General features: G+C 43.3%; 1 protein-coding gene across 1 annotated transcript in view; it reads left to right on the top strand.

Moving 5' to 3' along the window:
- The window catches only part of LOC138449973 (epithelial membrane protein 1-like), a 135,725-nt gene that overhangs the window by 32,095 nt on the left and 84,431 nt on the right, over positions 1-19,199 (top strand). The window lies entirely within an intron of this gene.

Raw genomic sequence — 19,199 nt, 5'->3', positions numbered from 1 at the left:
GCAAACTTAAAACCTGGGAAATTGTGTTCTGCCTTGGTGTGTGTATTGCCAAATTGCCAATTGATAAACTAGAGAAACGTTGCCTCAAATTTTGGCTTTTCCACTTGAACAAATGATCTGATTGTCTTCAGATCCCTTTTTGCCTTTTTTTCATGGTGCATTATTTTTGCTAGCTGCTATCCAAGGACGTCATTTAGGGATTACCAGGGGTCGAATTGCGACCCCTGAGATCTCCATTGCTACCCATGTGGTCTCCCTTGCTACCCCAACAAAAAAAATACTAAAAAAAAAGAATACTTTTTATTGCAAGCTCCTCGGTTGTGGCCAGCGCCATGTGGGATTTTGCTTCTGAGGCTGTCTTTCTTGTTCAGGCCTCTTAAAAAGAATTACAAAAAACAAAAAAGAACAGGGTTTCCACAAGTCTAACTCTTTCAGCAGTGACCTTAAATAAGAACGAATAGGAATACCAAGAAATGGGTCTTTCTGAAATTTTATACAATAATTGCTAGATTCATTAAAGGTTTATTTCAGGCACACTTCAAAGGGCGAGTCACTGATTTAGTCTGTTCTTAAACACCTCAACTCAGCATTTCATCCTTTTGAGGTCGATAAATGAGTACCAAAACAGGTTGGGTGATATTGTATGTATATTTTTTTTATATAAAGCCCTTAAACGTATGTGCTATATAATAATAACACATCATTATCATTTGGCCATGGACCTCTGCTTGCATTCACAGTAATGTGGTAATATGGGCCCACAGACTCTGATCTTAACGATACATATGGCAATCCATTCTTGTATAAATTGTATATCACATTATACTGATATTGTTACCATATTTTTCGTAGTGTACTTAGGAACAATGCTTTGTGATGCCACTTCCTGTTTTGTCAAGGGGTGAAAGGTTGTGTTTGATCGCTTCCTGCGATTATCACTTCAGGGTGGGGTCCAATGACAACACTTCCTGTGATGTCATCAGAGGTCAAGGGTTGTGTTATGTCACTTCCACTACCCCAGGCATTTTGGTGAAATGTTGTCTCTGCTGCTAACATTGGGATAACCTGGTAGACTACACGTGGTGAACTATAATCACGTTTCCTCACTTACTCGAAGACTCTCTTATCCAGAACATGGTTTCCAATCTGTTCACTTTAGGGACGAGCAATATAGATGGATAGGTGTTCAGAACTCTGTACAGACAGCAACATTGGCGTACTGATATCATACTGACTGATTATAAAAAGAAACCTAGGCTATGTCCCCTCACTTCACAGGCTGCACTTTAGCGATCACCTCCTTTCTCATCACGTTTAAAATACTACCCAGGCACTTTGCTCAGGTCTTTGCTAAACATAAACTAAATACAAACATGCAGGTACATAGCGATACCCTTTACTTTGCATGCCTTTATTTATTTGTTCAATTTATTTAACTTGATGTGTTTTAGTTCGTAGAACTTTTCACAATACATTATACCAAATGTTTACATATATTTAAATAAATATAAATACTTTCAAATAATTTAGCATACAAAGACATACAACTTCTAAAACACCAGCAAAAATGTATATATATGTGAATATCAATCTCTATGGATCAACTAAAACCTAACTGGCCTTTTCGTTTAATAAAAATTCCACATTTAGCCATACACGATGAAGTGCTATATGCAATATTTTTTTTGAAGTGTTCAGGCTGTAGCCCCAAAATGTGTTGTCCTTGATGCTTTCGTAATGACTCACAAAGGATTCTAATAATGTCATATAAAGCGGACCATTTAATCGACATGCAGTTAAGACGTGGCGTGCAGTCTCCACTTTACCCTTGACTTTACAAATACGACATGTTCTATCCACTATCCCTGTTGCATGGAAAACTCCTACATTTGATAGTACGGGTAATTTGTTCAGCCTTAACTGTAAGATGAACCTGCGTAAAGCGGGCAAGGAGCATAGCATAGGGTAAAGTTGGGGGACTTTATAGAGGTGCGTTAGGATTTTGAATTCTTTATAACTACTCAGTAGTTCCATGTGAGCATACTTTCTATCCCAGTCCTACCTCTCCAATTTCAGTACAAATTCTTTCTGTAATGTGTAATAATGATATGATATGGCATTTATAACACACCTATACACAAGTGTTTCAAGGCATGACGAGGCATGGGAGGGGAACAGAGGGAATACAGAGACAGCGATCCTACTAGGCCAGGTGACGATGAGATCGCGCAAGTGCAAGGGAGGAGGGGAAGGGGAAAAGTGCAAGGGTGAGGGGGGAGGAGAAGTGTAGTACATAGGATAACAGTAATAAGTAGACACAGTAAATAGGAACAATAAATAAGAAGTGCGGCCGGCTGGTGGCAGGTGCAAGAGTAAGTGCAGACAATAGGTGGCAAGTGCTGGTAATCAACTCCTCAATCTGGTTTCCAATCTATGATCTTAAATGTCAGATATATCAACTGTGCATATTTATCTCCTGCTCCTATATTGGTTCCTGCTAAATTCAGCAACGGACAAGTAGGTCCTGTCTTAGATTTAATAAAAAATAGGAAGCAAGAGTAAAGAGGTAAGGCCCAACTAGAGTCGTATTGCTTCGACTGGAGTCCTTGCGTCAAGCCCAATATCTTCCACCCCAATTTTCCCTCAATTACCTTCATCCATCTAAAATCAAACGCACTGTAGGCCTCCAGCTCGTATAGAATAACAGCACTAAAGCACATTTTACATAGTAATAACACTCCTTTTAAGCTATACCCTTAGTAAACTTTACTGAATGTTCCTATCATTGTAGTTAATGCCACAGCTTTTCTACGTTTTGCGGTAATGACTGCCATATAGTTGCCTTTTGTGGAGAGCTTGATGCCAAGATATTTAACTGTAGTGACCCTTTCAACATAATTCTCTTCAATCAAGACTTTGGGGATGGGGATTTTCTTGTGTGCAAAATGCATTCCTTTTGTTTTTATTAAAGTTTATAATCATTGCAGGGCAGGGATCTGCTTTAGAACTGGTTGGTTTAAGATTGGCAATAATCTTCGCCAGTTCCGCTTTGGATGTACATTTAAAATTAAGCTGGGAATCTTGCACTTTTTGTTTAGGTACCACCAAATCATCAGTGTAAAGGGCCAAACAACTATTCTTCTTGTTGGCCTCAATATTCTCTTTTATCCGGTTAAGCTTCCCAAACATAGCTTCGTGCATCAGTGTGCACCAGGCATCATCTTTGATCAGATAATCAGACTTCTTTTATTATGGGTTTTCTAATTCCCTCAATATTTTAAAAGGTTCTTTAGCCTCTGATTGTGCGTTTGCTATCCTGTCATTAAACATACTTTTTTAACTGCTAGTTTAAACTCCTTTGCTATCATCCTATGTGCCTTCTTGTCATGGTTGTCCTGCAAGCATTTTCAAGCATAAAAGCATTTCTTTATTTTTAGCTTTCAATTTTTGAAAATCAGGGGAGAATTTGTGTTCTCTCAGAAAACTCAAGAGAAGTCCCCAGCCCCTTCGGCGGACATGGCCTCTAGCAACAAGGACTAAACAGCAACTAAGAGTGATATTGCAGCACTCTTGGACAAAATAAGAGGAATGTGCACAGACATTGCCAATAAAGCTGACAAAATCATCAGCAGAATTGCCCAAATTGAAGATAGGCTCAAAGAAGTTGAACATAACCAGTCATCCCTTGACACAGTTGAATTGCAGATGGACGTCTGCATGGCTGAGATAAAGCGCAGAGAAGCAAGCATGGCTCTAAAAAGGGACGACTTTGAAAACAGAGAAAGACGCAATAACCTGCGTTTCTCAGAGTCCCAGAAAACGAGGGAGAAACCGAAGGCGACCTGAAAAATGTCATCCATCAAATCCTCACTCTCCTATTCCACGACAAATCCATTGACGCAACAAAAATAGAGAGACTACATAGAGTGGGTGGTCCCAGTGGTGGCCCGCGCTCCATACTGGTCCGCTGTCATAACTATCCAGACAAATCCAGAATCTTAGACAGAGCCAAATCCAAGGGCATCATGATGTTGGACAATGCCCAAGTTACAATCTTCCAGGACCTCTCGTCACTCACCCTTGCTAAGAGAAGACTTTGCTCCCCACTAACCAAGTGGCTTAAGGAGAAGGGAATCCGGTACAGATGGGGATACCCCTTCTCCATTATGTTCGAGCATGGAGGTCAAAAGCACAAACTAGTCTCGTACACAGAGATAAACAACACCATTCAAGAGCTGGTAGACGGACTTGAACCCCCCTCAGATCCCACAAAACACTCTGGCGAGAACTCCAAATGGCATCTCAAAGGTCCTAGCAGAAAAAAAATCCCAGGGTCGAAGAAGTTCAGGTGGCTCAATTGCTCACCGCCCACTGAATCTCATAAATGAAACCAATCAACATCGAAATGACACTAATTGGAGGCACCATACAAAGTGACATGAAAAATGGGGTTAGATGTGAAGACTTCACTGGTGGCTCGGACACGTCGACCACACCTGACGGAGACAGAGCGCCTTCAGGGGAGAGGGAAGGAAGGGAGGAGGGGGGGGAGAGGGAAACGGAAGAAAGAAGCATCCGACTGACACTCACACAAACAGCAAAGTCAGGAAGACATCTGATGTCCCAAATGAAACCCACACCAACGCTCGGTACAGGAAATGTACTACAGCAGGCACACCACTGAAGCGATACACATGGCAAGAATGGCTAACACACGCGACTGTGACACCCTGCAAATTTCTACGATAAATGTCAAGGGACTAAACTCGGCAATGATAAAGATCCCTTGTCTCCAGAGAATTCAAGCACTCGAAATGTGACATCATGTTTCTACAAGAAACCAGATACCAAAGAGGAGAGGAACGCAGCATACTAAGTTCCCTAATTGATAGCACTCACTGGAGCTCGAATTTTGTCAAAAAAGCTGGTGTTGGGATCCTTGTGATAAGATATGATATGATATGGCATTTGTAACGCGCCTATACCCAAGTGTTTGTGCGCAAAGGCATACGCATGCACATCATGTGCTCATGGTCTGACCTAGAGGGAAGGCATGCCTAGTCTCTGTTCTAATCGGCAACAAACAAGTCACACTCGCAACCATCTATACTTCAAATCAAGGCCAGAACAGATTCCTAGAAAGAATTGTGGAAAAGATATTCAGCAATACACAGGGATACCTCCTACTGGGAGGTGACTTTAACACCTGGATGAATGCAAACATGGTTTGTCAGACAAAAACCCCTACTCAAGATGGTGCACAATGTGATCAACCCACACTGATACACAAAACCCTGGAATAATACGGCTTGAGAGACGGCTGGAGATACTTACACCCGGGAGAGAGAGTCTTCACTTTTTACTCTGCCCCTCACGAGAATTGACTACATCTACATCTCTGAGGAGTTGATGGATCTAGCGTCAGAGTCCAACATTCGTACAATCACCTGGTCCGACCATGACATGGTGACGCTCGACCTGCATTGGGCAAAGCTTCTCCATTGCAACTTAAAATGGAGGTGCAATGGACACTTCTGGAATGACCCGATCTTCAAACAAGAATTGGAGACCGAGATCAATTTTTCGTAACCAACACCACACAGGAAGTCTCCCCGGAGACGATCTGGGAAGCAGCCAAGGCCACCTGGAGAGGCATTATTATTAGTGAAGGAGCCTGGAAAAAAAGAGAGAGATCCCTGTTAGAAACCAATCTCAGACAAAAGATAAAGAAAGCTGAAGAACTCACCCAACCGTCAACTACCCAAAGACAGTGCCATCTGTCGGACGCTAGAAACCTAAGAGATGAACTGAAGGCACTCGAAGAAGGGAAAATAGTCCGAAACCTACAATTTTTAAAACAGAAATTCTAAGAAAAGGGAGACAAAGTGGACATCATCCTTGCAGGAAGACTCCGCAAAAATAAATCCGACAGATGGATAAAAGAGATAAAGACTCTGCGGCCAGATCAGAACATGGATCTGGTCACCACCCCCCAGGACATACATGAGGCATTCGCCAACTTCTATGAAGACCTTTATACAAACGCACCAAAAGCTTCCATCCGAGATATAGACACGTACCTCACTGAATCGCACCTTCCGTCGCTCTGCACCGCTGACACAGAAGCCCTTGAAGCCTCAGTCACTACAGATGAAGTGAAACATGCAATCCAACGTCTCAAATTGGGCAAAGCACCTGGAGACGACGGATATACTCCAGAGTTCTACAAGACCTTCTCCACACTCCTTATACCTTTCCTAACATCGTTGTTCAACAATATTCTCAAAACAGGAGTAGCGCCCCCTCTTTTGCCCAAGCCCTGCTATCCATAATTCTGAAAGCAGGAAGAGATCCTAAGGACTGTGGCTCATACCGTCCAATATCACTCCTCAACATCGACGCCAAAATATACGCCAGTCATTGCTGCAAGGATAGAGAAACATCTACCCACACCCGACCAAGTGGGCTTCATTACGAACAGGCAAGGGGCTGACACAATGAGGACGACTCTTCATTTGGTACACCAAGCACGAACGATGGATGGAGACACGGCACTTTGCTCATTAGATGCTGAGAAAGCATTTGACAGAGTGGCCTGGGACTTTCTGTAGAGAGTCTTGTCAAAGTTAGGCCTTGGTCCAAAAATCTGCCACGGTATCAGAACAATGGACCAGGCAAGGCTGCCTGCTGTCCTTTCGCTGGAACCTCTTGCTAAAAAATTGTGACAAAATTAATTTGTTCTGCTAAGAATCCGGGAACACCCCATCCTAGGTACGATATGGAACGTATGGAAAGACAGCAAAGACATGAGATGTATCGCGACATGGCCCTCAACATTAGGACACATATGGGTCTCAGGCATACGAGATGCGTTCCCGGAACCAGAACGATTCCAATCATGGTATGAAGCGGGTCTGGAAAGACCAGCCCAACTGTGGAGAGAAGGAAGCTTTTTGACCATACGGGAGCTTGAAGAAGCACTAGGCATAGGTCCACTTCCCGTCCTCCTGTACTTGCAGCTCAAAGGCATCATGACAGATGAGGGCTGGAAAGATAAAATACAAAGACAACTCACCCCGTTCGAAAAAGTTTTGGACACAGGCACAGGCTCCAGAGGCATGATAGGTGCTATGTACACCGCCCTACTAGAGGTCAATAACTCGTCCATCAATACACTGAAAACAAGGTGGGAAACTGACATGCAACGAAACCTGCCGCCCAAGACTTGGTCTCAGATGTGCCACAGAACTGCAAAGGTGTCCATCGCTTGCCAATGCAAACTTCACAGGATTAAACTACTAAACAGATGGCAATACGATCCCATCAGGCTTGCAAAAATGTATCGGGGCGCAGACCCCACTGTTGGCACGGATGTGGAGCTAAAGCCGACTACTGGCACATGTGATGGGCCTGTCCGGCAACTCAAACATTCTGGGGAGAAGTGCTTAGCTGGATCAAAGACCTGGATGACATAAACAGGGAGAAGGCGCCCATGTTGACACTTTTCGGTCTGTAGGAATGTGAGGACGAAATCTTCCAACTGCCCAAAATGATCAACGGCCTACCCTTGGTCGCACGCGTCTTCATCGCCACCTCCTGGAAAAGAGCTACCCTCCCAACAAAATCCGAATGGATTGCTGTAGCCAAGAATATACACCGTATGGACAGCCTAACATCGCCCCTTCATGGAGATCGCTCATCGATAGACTTGGCTTGGACTGATTTCTGCCTCAAGTATGTAGACTCACCGTAATTAACGCAGAACATGTTGTCCCTCAGACTTAACCCGTTGCAATCACGTCATTTATCATTGTGCCTGCCTAGCATGCCATTGTTTTGTACTGCACTGTAGCTATTGCCATTTAAACTTCTCTGAAGGATTTCATGACTAACAAGTGCTGTGAAGAGGTTTGATAATGTCGGATAGTTTAAAAGGGGGCAGGGGGTAGCTGGGGTTACGGGGAACAGTTACGATACATATACTACTCACTTGTAACTGAGAGTTGGTGAAGCACACTACAATGATTACAATGTGACATGTACACCCTGGTATTCTTAGAATTCATATCTGTTGTAACTTTCTAAAAACAATAAAATCAAGTTTAAAAAACAAAAAGGTAGTTTCCGCATCCATGCTTTTTTTATGTGTTTTTATTTCATTTCGTTCAACACATGACGACTCCACGTCCCAGATGTCCAATTCGACTTCAAAGAAAAAAGAAAACCCCCGCACCCCTTCCCTCTGGTCTATCCTGGCGAAGCATCTCATATCCAGGTGGAATAGCTAACGCCAGGGTCGGTCCTGCTGCGTCAAAACACCACGTTTCTGTAAGTGCACAAATATCCACATCCTGATGAGTGATGTATGTTGCTACCTCCGATGTGTGTTAAAGAAGAGACCTAGTATTTAATACAAGTATGTTAAGACGGGGGGGTTATGGGTTCTTTTCAGACACAGGTTCCTGCCGTCAGAAGAGGTAAGCCTTTGCATACCATTACCCGGGGGGTCCAACTCATTACTGTGTCCCTCTTGCTGTAAAATCACATCATTCTGAGCATTCACTCTCGTGCTTGTATCCGTTCCTTCCTGCTTATCTCAGCTGAGACCCTTTGAAGACTGGTCACCAGCAGACACATGTGACGCCACAAGCGTTGCAGACAAATCTGCTGGATTATAATCCAGAGAATGAGTGACTCTCCCCAAAATATCTTGTGTGAGCATAGTATTACCTACTGGTGCGATATACTATGCCTCCACAAGGTATCGTTTGACAATGTCCATGCTACGAGCACCCGCTACGTGGGGACGTGCACCAGTACTGCCAGAAGATAGTCTGGCATTTGCAGCCTCTATTAAGGCCAGTACTTGTATAATTAGAATAAGAATATCTTACCCACAAGGGGGAAGCAGGCAACAGGCACCACAGACAGCCACGCACCGGCACAGACCGGCTTGCACAAACACGCCGGTGCTCATGCGAGCTAGTCTGGGTATCTCAGCAAGTTAAGCACTCACCCTGGCCTACTCCCCCTTCTTCTTTCTGAGTGTGATTAATGGAGTACTATACATTAGATAATAATGCAACTCATTAGTCTAGTGTTTCCAGTGGACTGGCTCTGTCCCAGACGAAGACTCCTGGCACTGTGCTCTTAAAAATAAATGGTTTTATTATCACTATAGTGTAATCTTCATATGTCTGACAAATCGCACACCTTAAAGATCTTGGAGTAGGAACTGACCACTCGCATGTCAGGAACCTGCAAATGAGCTCAGCATGCCAAAGCCCAACTCTACTATCTTTTTCTTGAGAGTAATGTATCCAGTTATAAGTGTTCATGAGCCTGGGAATGCAGATCCCTTGATGGCAGGACAGTTGACAGGCTCTTAGGTCAATGTCAGTCAAATGTCAGCAACCTGCACATAGAATGGTCCTGCCCCATCCATATTGTACTGGAATCGACCTCATACAAGCGCTACCATAATCACTTCATACCAGTTTCAGTGAAGCTGAAAAATAGACTGAATATCTGGTGTTAAGGATGGGCCAGTCATATGTAAGGGCCCTGGCAATTGTCTCACTTTAGCGTGGCCAACTGTCCCAGCACTGCCCTCTTGACAACACATTCTCCCATTATCACTGCTGCCCGATATTACTGAGTTAGCAGAATCAAAGCCCTTGGATATCTGGTGCTGGCAAAGGTTGTGCTACATGTCATGTCATGTGTCATCCCCAAGCTCAGCACCCCTTTCGTTAGCCTCTTCAAAATATTGCTTCTGGTTATCACTGTAGCTTGCCAGGTTAACGAAACCAGAGCGCTTGGATATCTCTGAGTGGGACAGCCAGTTCCTGACTTGTGTCTGACATTTTTCAAGATGCCAATAGTAGGACAGCTGTGTGAAGCTCTATGTAAACTGCCAAAATAACATGACATGACATAATATGACATAACATCATATAATGTTGGGTTGTTCCTTCCACTCATCTTGTCCCCCTCCTTCATTATTTCTAGTGCACTTCTCTTAAACCTCAACACTTTCAAACAGCATTGAATTTAATGCATTGTGCAAAAGAAACAGCAGGACAGTTTGGCTTTGCAAGCATCAGTCATTGTGCAGGTTCCTGAAATATAATTGATCCTATGCTAGCCCCAGGTGTTCAAGGGGTTGGTTTCCACAAACCCTGCAAGATCAAACTATGCTGATAAGGGGAATGTTTGCTTTTGTGAAGTCGATGCAAGGTCAGTTGGGCTGGGCAGGATCAATTGACTGACAAGTTGCTGGCATGGGATTTGAAGCTGCCTAACTGCAGATATTGAGGTTGTTGCTCATTTAAACTTATTTAGATAGGCTATAGTGATAATGGGAGAATTATAATTTAAATGGCTTATGCCAGGCAGTTGGATTTGTGCAAGGTCAGTCAATTGGCAAGTACCTGAAATGTACCCCACTAGTCACACACCTGACTTTCTCAGAACCATTAAAACTAGTCAATAGTGATAATGGGGGGATTTTCAAGAGGCAGATTTAAGGACAGTGAAGCTGAGGCCGGGTCAGACTGCTGGCTGATTACTAACATTTTCCTGCACCAACCCGGATTTAGAAAGGGGCTTTTTTTAACCGAGTAAAACTAGGCAATCGTGATAATGAGTGAATGTAGTTGAAAAACTCTAATGCCAGGACAGGTTGGCTGGGGAAGGGTGCGTCAAATGAAAAGTTCTTGACTTGTGATTGACCTTTCCCCAGGACCACCTATACAGGCAGTCTACCTTCTCATACTCATTAGGATTGGCATGTAGAAAACACGGCAGAGCTTCAATGAAGTTAATGAGAAGGCTGTTAGGCTGGTGGCAGAAGTAGGTAGATTATTGGCATATACATCACAGTGCCTCAGACGCGCCTATTCAAGGGACCCCTTAATGACTGCCCCACACCTATAATGTAATTTCAAGAGGATGATGTCAGGACTCTTGGGCTGTCGTAGGGTCACTAATCAGTGAATTACCCTGTCCTAGTTCCATATATTAAAGGTGTCGCCTTTTTAAATTGCAATAACATTGGGGTTAAAGAAAAAATGGCAGAATATTAAGGAGGCCAATTCCCAGAGAGTTTGGGTGGGCATTGCCAATCAACTTGCAGTTCTGCAACAACGGGTGCCATTCTTATCCAATTTAATTATACTCTGTTATGGATTGAGTGCTGAGTAGACCAGCAGTGAGCTCGTAACTCACTGAGCTATCTTACCACAGTGTTGGTAACAGTGCATGGATGGCACAGTATTTATTGTATGCTGTTCAGCCTTAGTGTTGTGAATGCCTATGCAGGTAAGTAGTTTTAAAAGGACCTTTGCTAAATTCTGTAAGGGTGCCAGGGCGAGGGGGAAGCACATTGTATCAGCATGTGTCTGCCATAATGTCTGCCCTTCTCGAGCCACACCACGCAACATTGAAATGACCTGCTTCTCTATCTCAGATAAGAGTTAACAGAGATAAATGTTAGTAATGGCAGAATAAACTCTCTTGCTGCTCCAGTTTCTCCTTCCTGGAGAAGAAGCCATTCCACGGCTTCTTGTCCTGGGGCATGCTGTATAAAGACTGCTCATCTCTATGGTAAACAGAATTTCAGTGCTCGTCAGACTAATGTCCAAAATATTGAGACAGTGGGTGCTGTCTTTAACGTATGTTCTTGTTTTCTGGATGAGTGGTTGAAAAAAGTAATCAATGTATGTTCCTAATGGCTGTAAAATTCCACCTGTAGCTGCAATTATTGGTCATCCTGGTGGGTCAATTAGACTTTTGTGGATTTTGGAATGAGGTAGAAATGTGGAATTTGCGGTTGTTGGGTTTGTAAGAATGTGTAGTTCTTGTGTGAGATGAATCCCATTCATTCAGCTTCTAATAATACCTCTTCCAAATCCTTTATAATGTCATTGGTGGAGTCGTGGTCAGTCTTGGTGTATACTGTGTTATCTCCTAATTGTCGTCTACATTCTTTTTTTGTAGACTTCAGTGTTAAGGAGAAAAAGGGATCCACCTTTATCAGCTGGACTTATTGTGATGTTCTCATTTGTGTAAATGGTGCGTGTGATAGACGTTTCTCCCCTGTTTAAGTTGTTACTCCTGGATTTTCCAAAATTGACTTTTCTCAGATTGGCAAGCACCATATTTTCGAAAATCTCAATGTCCGGTACGTTGATGGGTGCCACAAGGTGCTCTTCGGTTCAAATTCTACGGTTCAAATTCTACGAATTCTGATGGTGGTGCCTCTCTATTCTCTTGAGGGGGTAGTTCTGCAAAGAACACCTTGAGCTTCAATTTCCAAACCAGTTTGTGTAGCTCCACTTTAGTGTTAAACATGCTGGTGCTATAGGTGGGAACATATTTCAATCCTTTTCATAGGGTGTTGTTTTCTTGTTTAGTCAGCGTCTCATTTGAAAGGTTCACTACTAGGTTCATTGCGTCTGAAATCGTGTCATCATTCCCTGGATTCTTCCTTTTCCCCATCCTCGTTCTTTTCCCCTTTGGCCACTTCCTAAAAAAGGTCCCAACCTTCCTGTTTAACTTGTGCTGGATTGTCCTGTACCGGTGCCCATTGATTCTGCGTTTTGGGCTGATGTTGAAGGGGTAGTTTAACCTCTGGCTGAATCTGTATCTGAGCTGCTATTGTCTGAGGTTGGGTTATTTGTCCTTGGCGGTTGGAATTGGTATTTATCGTGCATGTGTACACTTCGTCATTTAGGTAATCATACGTGTTTCCGCAAACTTAGATTTTTCTGGCCTCCAAGTCTGTTTTGTATCCTTCTAAGCGACTGTTAATATCAGCCAAAATGTCAGTGAATGTCTCTGCATCCGTCAGTGCAGTGGTTTCTAAAGTCAGTTTGTTGATCTCCTTCTCACGGGTCTCGAGATTGAGTGACAATTCTTTGATTGTTAGCAGTATCAAGTCGAGTGAACACTTGTTTAGGATCTGTTCCCATTTTTTACAAAGTCCATGTTCTCTTGGCATAATGTTGGTCTTGAGAGGGATCCTGAGTCCTCGAGGTATTCTTTGTGCTCTGTAGTACTGGCCTAAGGTTACCGCATGCAGTTTCCTATTGAATGATTTCCGGATGATGTATTCAAGTTGTTTAATCTTTTTTCTTTGGGCCTATTTGTTGTGCAGACTGTTTCCTTAATCAGACTCAGTATTGCATTTGCTTTGTTGGCTGAAAAGCCGACGGTTGTAGCTCTGAGATCGGTAAGATGCTCTATTTCTTTGTATGTCATAGTAGCGTTCCTCCACTCACGGAAATCACACAGAAGTGGTAAAGTCAATGTCGAGTAGGTGAATGGGCACTGCTTCTGCTTATTTAAAGTAAAGTAATCTCCTTTGAAGTTATAGGTTTTGCTTCCAGTTTTTGCGCAGTGCACTATATAGTGCCACTGTGTGAGGCACCATGTGTAGTATCGAAAGAAAGAGACAAGGCTCATAAGCTTTCGGTGTGGGCCGCACACCCTATTACCCACGAGGGGTTGTTTTCTTAATCTTCCAACTTTTCAAAGTGTTATTAGGCTTATAACATCCATTGCTGTTCTTTAAATCAATCCTTGTTCGGGTTGTAAACCATAAAGATTTTATTCAGTGACACCTGAAAGTAATAGCGAGAATCGGACTATGCATTTCACACATAATCGGGGCCTTTTGCACTCGCCTTATCCAAATTATCCATACATGAACCCACACAATTAAGAATTATCCAGGCAAAAAAATAGAACACATAAGGAAGTGTTTGCAGTGAAATAAACCATTTCAAAGAAATATACATGATTAAATAGGATGATGCACTGCACAAACGGTTAACAGCATTTGCATGGTCAGATGCATGCAGCATGTCTGTTTACAGAAACATAGTTAACAGTCATGAGTGGGGCACCCACAAGATATGCATTCACATAAAACGTGTAAGAGAGAAACATGAACATAAGGGTATTCGTTTGTTACTTAGTTCAATAGTTCAAGATAGGCACGTAAAACCTTTGTGCTCATCTAGGCACTGACGACTGATTGTGCTCTTGTTTTAATGTCCAACTCACTTGATAGTCTGTGGCCGTGTATATGTGTGTTTATAACATGGCTAATACCTGTGTTCTCTCTAGCCACTAGATACCTTCTGCGCTCTTATTTCTGTGTTGGGCTTGCGAATGGATGTGTCGTCTAGCATATGTGTACCCATAACGTGACTAATGGCATGCTCTTATTAGTTATTGATACTACACACAGTGCCTCACACAGTGGCACTATATAGTGGGCTGCATCCCACGCAAAAATTGTAATCAAAACCTATACCTTCAAAGGATATTCCTTTACTTTAAATAAGCAAAAGCGGTACCCATTCACCTACTCGACATGATCACAAGTAACCCATGATGGTTTCAGGGTAAACTCTAAAATAAAGCTATGCCTGGGCTAAGGCATGACACTGCTTTTGATTATTGCAATAACTTTCAATTTGATATCACACATGCACCAGCTCCTGTAAGCTAAATAAGCTATGCAAGGGGATGTGCATTCAGGCCAGACAGGCTGAGCATGCCAAATGACAAGACAGGAACCTGAATGGCCATGCTTCTTCTTTGATCTCTTTGTGAGGGTATGTAACACCTTCCTCCAGAGACAGCCGCCCAGCAGGCAGCTACCCTGGACCCAGGCATGAAAGGAGCACACCCATTCAAAGGGAGTAGCTTCACACCAGGTTGCTGCATTTCTAATTGCCTTTGATCCTAGTGAGAAAGGAAGGGGGCAGGGTTAGAGTAGTCAGGAGGGCTCTGTACAGTGGAGGATGACTTCCACCATATTCTCTCTCTCTCTCTCTCTTTCTCTCTCTCTCTCTCTCTCTCTCTCTCTCTCATTCTCTTCTCTCTCTCTCTCTCTCTCTCTCTCTCTCTCTCTCTCTCTCTCTCTCTCTCCCTCCCCCTCTCTTCTCTCTGCCAGAAGGCAAAGTCCACTTCTTTCAAGAACAGGGATTGGATCACTAAAGGAAGGGTAGTTTTAGTTCAATCAAATGAAGAAGTCCAATGTTGAGGATAACTCTGCCCAATACCCATTAACAGGGAACATTGGGGGTGACACTTGCTGTGGACCAGGACCTGCCATTCTGCACCAGAATCTCCCAGGGGTGAGAGAGCAGACCCTGAAAGGACTCACCCTTTGCTTGAGACCGTGAATTGGGTCTCACAGCATCTGGATGACTAGATCTGCTAAGGCTCCCTGTTCTGCTGCCATGAAACCGGTCGGACTGCCGTCAAAGCAGAACTCAACACCATTCAGTCTAAGCTCAATGCCATCGATGCCAAGGGATCCCGCTGGTGCTAACTTCTGGCACTGACCATGAACTGCTAGACCAAATCAACTGCTCGACACTGGACCTTACTCAAACTGCTGGAGAATCACTTGCAGACTCTTATCAGGGCTTTACAACACGACTCAACCCACCCTCGAACTACCGCTTTTCCGAACTGTACATTGGAGCAACAGGATCACTATTTCGACAACCGCCGCCCACTGACTCGAACCGCTGGAGTGTCACTCATCGACCCTTACCAGTGGTCACAACCCAACTCGCCCCAGTCCGACCTTAAAGAGATCCTGGTGAGAGCCCTGACCTGCGCCACCTGAAGCTAGCTTTGAGCCACACAGAGCTACCGCATTTGAACACGCTTGATGCTGGCTTGCCACTTGGACACCCAGGATCCACCGTACCTAAACTGAGATTGATCCACTCACACCATTGCTCAAAGCTGAGATTCAACACTGTTGAACTGCCTAAGAACCAAGGTACTATTGACAAATAATGGCACTTGTGCACCTTTGTTTTCATCCAAAGACATTTCCTTTTTGTGTTAGTAATTTGCCTATCACCCCTTTATTCATGCTCAGAGTGCAACATTCTTCTATCTGTTGCATCTTCTCTTTTCTTTCCATAGGGGCCGGTTTTGCACAGTGTTTTCTAGATGCAGATGGTGTGTTTGAATAAAGTTTATATATTTTCATAGAACCTTGATTGTGAATTCCCTTTATTTTGGACTGTATTTCTGTGTTGCTTCGGTCACTACATGATCACATTCACACCCCTCTAAAGAGCATATCCTTCCCTTGGATGCGTTAACAGAAAAGGAATAGGAGGTATATCTCTTATCTGTGCCATGTTCCACCTGTATGATTGCGTTGGGTCTTCGTTTTTATAAGTGTGAGGGATGAGTGGCCATTTTTGCCCCTACTCATCCTTGTACTCCTGCAGAGCAGGATCCAATTCATCACACTACCTCACTACCCCTCAGAGCAATGGGCAGAAAAGATGCTTAAGGGACAAAACAACATGCAATGCAAGGGGTAATTTAATGTCACCCAATAAAAAGACCCCACTCCCTATTGAAGAACAGTGAGGAGGGTTTCCCTGGATAGAGATCATATAATTCCTGGCAAAGGGAGTTAGCCATAAGAGAGGATGGCAACATGCTTAAATGTGTGATTGTGTGAAACAAGGAAAAGGTTTCTAAATGTGGCTTCACAACCTAAACATGTGTGATCTTGTTCAAATATACATGTATATTATTGTGCCTATGTTCCTTTATATGCCAAATAATTGTGAGCGCTAACTTAAAACACAATAATACGTGTAATATAAACCATAGGCATTCACCGTTATACTACTAGTTTACACGAAGTCTGCTTAACACTAAAAAGGCACCAGAGAGTACATTCAAAAACATTTGAACATTTGCTAAATTGAACATCTTGCAAGCCCACAATCTCTTTAAATCATCTTCGATGGGGACACCACCCAGTTAAATATCCAACATGAGTAGATTGGAGGACTACAATAGAAAAAGTCCTGTTCTTCAGTATGGGCTATTAGGTGGTGCGTTTGCACCAACTGTAAGCCAAAACTATTGCATTAGGGTAAAGATGGGGAGAAATGGCATATGAGAAGGGGCACAAAGCTTGTAGGTGTTGTTTGGTTATTTGCCAACCCATTGACTGCCCATGGCCATGCTAATTCCTATGGCCTTTCCCACCTACTTCCTGCCACTCCCCACCAAAAACACCTCCTCATGTGAACTCTTTGAGCTTGCTTTACTCAAGCCTTACCATGAAACTGGGCACTCAAACTTCCTTCCTGTGTTTTCTCAAAGCATTCTCATACTGTTAATTACTTAGTTTGAGTTGTAAACGCACTACTAGTGTAATAAAATTGTCCTAAGCAGCTCTGCATTATGCCACTCGAATTTCTAAGCAATATGTGTTTACCATCACTGAAGTCTTGTTAAAAGCTAAACGTTTTTGCCTTGTGCACACGTATTGGGCATTTGCCAGGCACTGCTATTAGATGCCCAGGTACTCTCGCCATTTTGCACCTGCCAACATCCATGGCCAGTTAATACCTCTACTGTAGTGCCTGTCAAGTGCCTTTCCCATGCCTACATAAAAGCCTAAACTGTTGTCATTGCCAGTGCTTTTTTTTAATGTCAGTAAACATGTTCTCCCAATGTGTGGTCAAAGAAGGTAGCAAGACCTAACTTGCCATCTTCATTGGCTTCCATGACCCAAACCAATGATTACACTACAGTCTAGCACAGCTGCAGCTGGAGAATTTGTCAAATTGAGGGGTGTTACGGTTTTCCCTGAATTGAACCAACATGCACAACAGCCAGTCCGATAGCACAGCGAGTAGAGCGCTCACTTCAACATCTGTGCAGAGCCTACTGACTCAGCCTTTCATCCTTCCGAGGTCGATAAATAGAGCACCACACACAGTGGGTAATAATAAGCAGCGCTCAGATACCTGATGGTTCGTAGCGCTATACAAATGCTAAATTATTATTATATTATTATTAACTAAACTTAGCACAGTAAGGTTTTGGCTGGTGCTTCCCCTTCACAATTGTATAAAAGAATTGGCTGACACCGTGCATTTCACTGCAAATAAATTCGGAAAAACTGGGAAACATTGCAGGATTTACATACCGCTGTGCATGGCAACACATGAAACACTCCAAGAGAACACAGGAACATTTTGTAACAGATGTTGATGCTGGCTATCCCTAAAGAAAAAAACACCAGTGCCTAAAGAAAATCCTGCAGTCTGTCTCAATACATGGCAACATTGCTCCAAGTTGTGCATTATGTGGATCTCGGTGGCCACAAACTGCATCTTTGTCCCAAATACATACACACCCAAATGCATACATACATAGATGCATACATAAACACACATAAACACATTCATACAAATGCACATGCAAACACATTTTTTTAAACATTTGTTATTTTTTTTTTTTATGAGCCTAAAATACAGTAAATGTAATCATTTTACAGATGACATTGGAACACTTGAGATCGCCTTAAAACAGGGGTAAGCAACCTGCAGCTCTCCATATATTTTGGTCTATGGCTCCTAGGATCCCTCAGCAAAACAAAAGAGTTGATGGCTGGAAGGTTTAGAATAAATCTTGACCTCTGGCATTGCTCTGGGCAACCCTCCAGACCATCGTTCTTCGCCTGCCAAGCCATTACAAAAGGGGAAAAACCATATGCAAATCAGGCTTGGTCCCACCCCCAAAGGGGTAGTCCAGCCCGAACTGCTAGGTCACATCCCTTTTGCACGAGACCACAAGCATCCCCAGACATGTTTCAGCCTTGTTGGGCGTCATCAGTGAGGAGTAGCTTGGGTCTCTAGGCCCAGCAGGCAAGGGACCCACGTCTGGGCATACCCTTCCCACTCGGGGTGACAATAGCAAAACAAAAGAGTTGATGGCTGGAAGGTTTACAATAAATCTTGACCTCTGGCATTGCTCTGGGCAACCCTCCAGACCATCGTTCTTCGCCTGCCAAGCCATTACAAAAGGGGAAAAACCATATGCAAATCAGGCTTGGTCCCACCCCCAAAGGGGTAGTCCAGCCCGAACTGCTAGGTCACATCCCATTTATTATGCTAGCAAGGGCCTATGAAATTTGTTGTCCGAAACATATGGACAACCAAAGTTTGCAGATCCTGCCTTAAATTGTCCTACATGTATTAATAAGTTCAAGACTTATACACCCCCAGAAGAACCTTTGTGATAAACCCATCTGCTTGTAGTTATCATTTGACAAAGGTATGCATCATGTACAAAACCTTTTTGCACATCAAACACTCATCTGTAACACTTCAGGAGGACAGAGA

Source organism: Ambystoma mexicanum, chromosome 1p (assembly GCF_040938575.1).
Source record: "Ambystoma mexicanum isolate Mex_15411 chromosome 1p, UKY_AmexF1_1, whole genome shotgun sequence".
In the NCBI taxonomy this organism is placed as follows: domain Eukaryota; kingdom Metazoa; phylum Chordata; class Amphibia; order Caudata; family Ambystomatidae; genus Ambystoma; species Ambystoma mexicanum.
This window is presented reverse-complemented; position numbering and strand designations above follow the sequence as displayed.